The 6,933-nt window shown below is 47.8% G+C and overlaps 1 pseudogene; it reads left to right on the top strand.

Moving 5' to 3' along the window:
• Positions 1-1,050: 1,050 nt before the first annotated feature.
• On the top strand, positions 1,051-6,724 carry LOC123154447 (polyubiquitin-like; annotated as a pseudogene).
• Positions 6,725-6,933: the final 209 nt, after the last annotated feature.

Below are 6,933 nucleotides of genomic sequence, written 5' to 3' on the forward strand. Positions count from 1 at the left end.
GCGCCTTCCTTGCAAAAGCCGTGGTGAGCCACCGGCTCCTATTCTCTCTGCGTGAGAATGTAAATCTGCGACTTCCCGTCTGTAGTGTCACCGTCGTTCACTTTCAGTGTACCTGTATTGGGATGTGATGTTACACATTGTCAGCATCACGTACTGTTCGTGTTTTTTCAAAATTTATATTTTTTATAAATAAATAAATTGTCGCTGATGCACTTGACAGACTATCGGAAAAACAACGAACTTTCTTTGCCTCCGTGGTCCGGGTCTGTCATGATGATCAACGGTTCAGTGTACTGGTCACGTGGCTTGGGCTGCCTTATGACGCAGTAGACCGGCACATTATACAGCCAGATGGAAACAAGCGTGTCTGTCTGCCACGGTCACGGTCACTGTTCGGCTGGCGCGTGAGCTGAGCCGTGACCGTGACGTAACCGAGCCGGTCTCCTTTCCCATACAGCGTGTTTGTTTGGGGTAATTAGAGTCAGAGAATGGAATTAAAGGGGTATGAGATTTAAAATCTATTATTTGATTGAAGGGATTGGGAATTCACAAGGGAAGAGGCATGAGACTTAAGACTTCAACTCCCACCATTTTATTAACAGGGGAGAGGGTGAGAGTTGGAAGGGAATTGTTTAAGTGAGTCAATCTTAACTGTTCATCCTAACTTTCCTTGTCTAGTCCCATGTCAATTCTCATGAACCAAACAAGGAAGTACAATTTCTTCTCAAATTCCCACACATAACTCCTATCACGCATCAAACAGAGGATTGAAAATAAAATGACTTATCCCATGTCTAATCTCAACCCAACTCTGAGGTTGTTATTTATCAGATTTACTTTCTATCTGAAATTTATAAGATTGCAGTGTTTTGTTGCTTTGTTCATCTTTTTTCACACTTTTAACTTGGTGATTTAGCATGCTTGGTTTCAAGTTGCTCAATATGCATATCTATTACCAAATTTAGATTATTAGAGTCTTTGTTTCATCAATTTGTTTATCTGTTCATATACATCTCTAACTAGGCTACTTATTTCCTCTTTTGTTTGCAGATGCAGATCTTTGTGAAGATCCTCACTGGCAAGACCATCACACTTGAGGTTGAGTCATCTAACACGATCGACAATGTCAAGGAAAAGATACAAGATAAGGAGGGAAACCCACCAGATCAGCAGCGGCTCATCTTTGCTGGCAAGCAGCTCGAGGACGGGCGAACACTTGCTGATTACAATATCGAGAAGGAATCCACCCTCCACTTGGTGCTCAGGCTCAGGGGTGGCATGCAAATCTTTGTGAAGACCCTCACCGGCAAGACCATCACCCTCGAGGTTGAGTCTTCCGATACGATTGACAATGTCAAAGCGAAGATCCAAGACAAGGAGGGCATCCCCCCAGACCAGCAGCGGTTGATATTTGCCGGCAAGCAACTTGAGGATGGACACACTTTTGCTGATTACAACATTCAGAAAGAGTCCACCCTCCACTTGGTTCTCCGTCTCCGTGGTTGCATGCAGATCTTTGTCAAGACCTTGACTAGCAAGACCATCACCCTGGAGGTGGAATCTTCAGACACCATCGACAACGTGAAGGCGAAGATCCAGGACAAGGAGGGCATCCCCCCGGACCAGCAGCGCCTGATCTTTGCTGGTAAGCAGCTCGAGGATGGTCGCACTCTGGCGGATTACAACATTCAGAAGGAGTCTACTCTCCACCTGGTGCTTCGCCTTCGTGGTGGCCAGTGAGTTCTTCGCACTCCTGGAAGTTTGATTTGAGTTCGCCTGGTGCCGTCTTGCTGGTATCCGAGTCATTATGTGTGCTTTTACTTAAAGCTTTGTAGTCCTGTGCCATTTGTGAGACACAATTGGTGCTTCCTTTAAGCAGCTTAATATCTGTTATGAAATATAAGTGATCCTGAATCTTCTTATTCCTTGATAAGCTGATTCTCGTTATCCTGTGATTACGGTTGCTTTGTGCTGGTTCTGTGATTCATAGATGTTCAGACCGTAACATTGAGGGGGATGAAAAATTTGGGACGGAGGTAGTACTTCAGAATATCTTAGTTTATACAGGTTACTTCCTCTATCAAAATAAAAGATGCTTTTTGACAGTATGATAGTGTCAAAAAACGTATTATATTTTAATAGAGAGGGAGTATAATTATCTAAATTCGAGTGCTGTTGGTCTGAATCAACAATCGGTTGTTTTGAGGGATATTCAGAAGAGTGCACATTTCCCCTGCAGTATATGCATGTTCAGAATGCAGATAACTTCATGCAGTACAGTGTATATCCAGACTTTTTACATGTCGTCCCTCGAATCAGTGGGTGTTCATCACCTATAGAAAAACCAAACCTTTGAATCAGTCAGCAGTATCCATCGAGTGCTGAGACGCCGCTCAGTTCAATCAGCCGCTGCGGGTCATCCCACCATCTAGTTCAAACCATGATGTACATTACACCGACCGAGCAACATGTACATACGCTACCTAACACAAATCTGCATGCATTAGTCCACACAAGATATATCTATTGAAAATCCACTTCTGAGACCAGGCTCATCTGCACCCGCGGTGACGAAAAAAATCAAAACAAATACTGAAAAATTCAAAAAATTCCATTTTTTTGCATGATAGATAATTTGATGCGTGAGGTCTGCTCCAATTTACAAAACATTTGGATATCTGAGCAGCTCTCGGCAAAAAAGACAAATTCGGAGTCTTCATGCAATGTTCTGACCCGATTTGTCTTTTTTGCGGAGAGCTGCTCAGATGTCCAAATGATTTGAAAATTGAAACGTACCTAATGCACTAAATTTTCTATGATGCAAGTTTTTTTTTAAATATTTTTATGATTTTTTTCAGACTGGATGCAGATGAGTCTGGGACGCTGCACTCCTATGCTAGGTAGGATTCATTCAGCATCCACGGCGATGCGTCGTTGTAACGTTAGACTTGTAAATGGCAGACAGATTCAAAGGTTATCCTGCAAATCAGGCAAATTCAAGCCACTTTTCTGGTTATCCTGTCAAACAGTAAAAATGGTGTTGAGATATGGTACATTTTAGAATGGTAAGATAACACAGGAGATTTCATTTTGTTGAAAAAATAACATGTGAGATTTCCAGACCTGAAGCAATAGGTTCCAATAGCATCCTTGATTCATCGGAGAAAACAGCACGCAGAGCTTGGATTTGTTGAGTTCAGTATAAGATGCCACTACCTGATGGTTGTTTAACAGGACATGCACTGGAAGAACCATCTGTTATACCCAATGCCACTCAAGGGAAAATACGAAAAATAAGAGGTGGTAGATAGATACTGTTTCCCGTGGGATTTGGAGAATGCATGAGACTTCTGCTAAGCTCATCATTAATCAGATGATCTTCATAGATCCTCATGGCAATAGTAATTTAATTCGTCATTCCATGTTGCCCTACTAATCAGCCTATCTAGCCAACTAACAAAACTGAGGGGACTGACACAAGAAAACTCAGCAGGTTCAGTGGGCCACAAATTATCGAAGAAAAGAAACTGAGATCTTCTTTGAATTCAGATGAATAAGATCTTCCTTGACCCAAAGTACCATGTCGTCATATCGTATAGCCTCTCATCTCAGTTCTCCACTGATCCTTATTTGCTTTGGGTCTTTGTGAAGACCCTAAGAGCATCTCCAACAGGCGCGCTAAACAGGGGCCGCGCCACAAAATACCCCGTTTTAGCGCGCGCGCAATCCGGCGGATCGCTCCAGCGGGTGCGCAATAACCGCGCGCGCGGTATAAGCAGTTGGGCGCGCGCGTGGATGTGGTTCATCACGCGGTGTATTTGCGGCGCCCGCTTCCGCGCGCGGCGTACTCGACGCTCGCGCTCTTCTTCTCCCCCTCCAAAGCCCCGCGCGCGCCGGCGCCGGCGACCCACACCCATGGACGCACGCGCCGGCACCCCGCTCACCCCGTCCTATAGCCGCGACCCCCCCCCCCCCCCGCCGCGCCGTCGCCACAAACCCTAACCTGGGTGGCGTTGGCCTCGCCGCCGCCGGAGCTCCTCCGACGAGCGGCCTCGCGCGCGGCCTCTTCATGCCGCCACGGATGACCTCGGCGGCGGGTGGCGTCGCGCCGGCGCCGGCCTGAGCCGCCGCCCCCTCCTCCTCAAAGCTCCCCAATGCGGCGCGGCCAAAGAAGGGCAAGACATCGGCGAAGAAAAACAAGGCGGCGGACGGCTCCGGCACCTCCAAGGCGAAGAGGAAGAAGCTTGCGGGGCGTGCGACGGGCGCGGCCGCTGCCGAAGCGCCGGCAAGCTCACTCGTTGAGCCGGCGGCCGGCGCGCACAACATGTTCGACGAAATTCCTCCAAGGTAAAAAAAATTCTAACTTTTCATTTTTTTTGTTATTTTTTGAATGCATTCGTCACATATAGATAGCTTATTTGCATTGTGCAAAAAAATTTGTAGTCTCAATGATGATGCATACATGTCAACGATGGGTGTTGGCTCCAACATTTCGCATTGGTCTCAAATCAATGACATGCATTTTGAAGACCATGCGTTCGAGGTGGACGAGGAGGGTGAGGGCATTGTCGACGCACGAAAGGAAGAGCGGGCAATTACACCAACACCGATGACATCTTACTATGCAATACTTGGTTGCAAGTGTCGAGGGATCCATCCGTTGGAGGCGATCAAAGTAGAGATGCTTATTGGAACCGGATGAAGGAACACTTTGATGCTCGCAACGTGAGTGGAATTGACCGCTCCAACCGATCACTTAGGTCCCGGTGGTCGACAATCAACTCGGATTGTCAAAGGTGGGCGGCTTATCAAAAGGCGGTTGACAAGTTGAACCCAAGTGGCACAAATGAGGACGATAGAGTAAGTGTCATTTCATCTTACATGTTGGTGCTAAACTTGCTTTGTTTTGCTTGTTGTTGGTGCTAACTTGCTTTATTTTCATGTAGTTCAACATTGCGCAAAACTTGTTCAAAGAAGAGGAGAGGAAAACCAAGAAGGGGAAGATCAAGAAAGGAAGGGTCTTTACTTTGCCTCGTTGCTATGATGTGTTGAAGGATGATGAGAAATGGAAGAAGCGTGAAGATTTGGATGATTTGCATTTGAGCGACAAACGGAAGCGAACAATTAAGTTGGATGATGATGATGATGAGAATGATGCATCAAGTGATGACGGCAAGAGAAGCCCTACACCCAACTCGGTTTCATACTCGAAGCCAAAGCGACCGGATGGGTGCAAGAAAGACCAAACCCAAAAGAAGAAGAGGAAAGGAGATGATGAGCTCAAAAATGATATGAAAGCTATTGTGAAGGCAAGAAAAGAAGCCAACGGGGTGAGGAAAATGGCAAGGATCCAAAATGCCGCGGCCGAGGAGAGGAGGTTGGCGGCCGAGGAGAGGAGGGTGGCGGCCGAGGAGAGGAAGGTGGCTTTGGAGGAGAGGAAGGTGAGCAATGAGGAGCGAACTAGATTGTTGGAATGGGAGAAGCACTTGTTCTTCTTGGACACAACTAACCTCAATGCGGCGCAAAAGGAGTATGTCAATCTTGCCCAACAAGAAGTCTTGATCCAAAAAAGAGCCATGGTTCGTGCAATGGGTGGCGGTGGCATCGGCGCTATGGGTGGCGGTGGCCTCGGCGCCGTGGGTGCCATGGGTGGCTTCGGAGGTACCGTGGGCGGTTTAGGTGCAATGGGAGGCATGGCTGGCTTTGGAGCACCCCCCCGACGCTATGGCCACGATGGGAGGCATGAGTTTTGCTTCTCTCATGGGAGGCATGGGTGCACCTCCGGCTGCCATGGGCGGAATGTCTTTCGATGAGCCTCCTCGCACACATTCCCATGAAGATGTCGTTGAAGATCTTGCCAACACCGTCAGAGCTTCACGTGATGCCGTGCGCGATGAGGAGAGGGAGGAAGATTCATCTTCGGAGGCGAAAGAATTGTCTTCCGAAGATGAGGACGAGGACGAGGAATGATGTGTCTTTCCTTTGTGTATTGAACTTGATTTGCATTTTGAATTTGGTTGGATGGACTTGTGGGCATGATTTTAAACTTGTGGGTATGAACTTCATCAACTTGTTTGTGTGAAATTTTTATTGTGTTGAAAATATTCATCATTTTGTGTTGAAAAATGCCATATGCAATGCACCGGTGGGTCGCGCGCGCTGCTGGAGCGACGCGCGCGCTGCATTTTAGCGCGGCCGCTGGAGCCAGCGCTGCGCGCCGCGCCAAACCAGCCGATGCGCGCGCGGTATATGTGTTTTTTGCGCGCGGCGCGACCGGCGCCTGTTGGAGATGCTCTAGCTGGCAAGACCATCACCCTTGAGGTCGAGCCCTCTGACACGATCGACAATGTCAAGGCAAAGATACAGGACAAGCAGGGCATTCCCCAGATCAGCAGCGTCTCATCTTCGCGGGTAAGCAGCTGGAGGATGGGCGGACTGCCGGACTCTTGCTGATTATAACATCCAAAAGGAGTCGAGCCTCCGCCTTGTTCTTAGGCTGCATGGTGGCATGCAAATATTTGTGAAGAGGTTGACCGGCAAAACCATCACTCTTGAGGTCAAGTCGTCCGACATGATTGACAATGTGAAGGAGGGCATCCCCCAAGACCAGCTGTTGATCTTTGCCGGCAAACAGCTTGAGGATGGGCGCACGTCTCTGGTGGATTACAACATTCAGAAAGAGTCTACTCTCCACCTTGTGCTCCGCCTTCGTGGTGGGCACTGAGTTCTTTGTGCTTTGGTAGTTTGATTTGCAAACATGTCGGTTCCTGCTGTGGCCTCTTCCCCGTCGTCTGCAATCCTGCCTTTTAGCAGTTCAGATCGTAAAGTTGGTTGCTTAGCGTGATTTCTGTTAACCATTACCTTTGTCCCAAAATTCTTGTCTACAAATCTAAGACACCCTTGAATCCGCGGAAGACGTGGTGCTGCAACCGA

This window comes from Triticum aestivum, chromosome 7A, assembly GCF_018294505.1.
Source record: "Triticum aestivum cultivar Chinese Spring chromosome 7A, IWGSC CS RefSeq v2.1, whole genome shotgun sequence".
NCBI lineage: Eukaryota > Viridiplantae > Streptophyta > Magnoliopsida > Poales > Poaceae > Triticum > Triticum aestivum.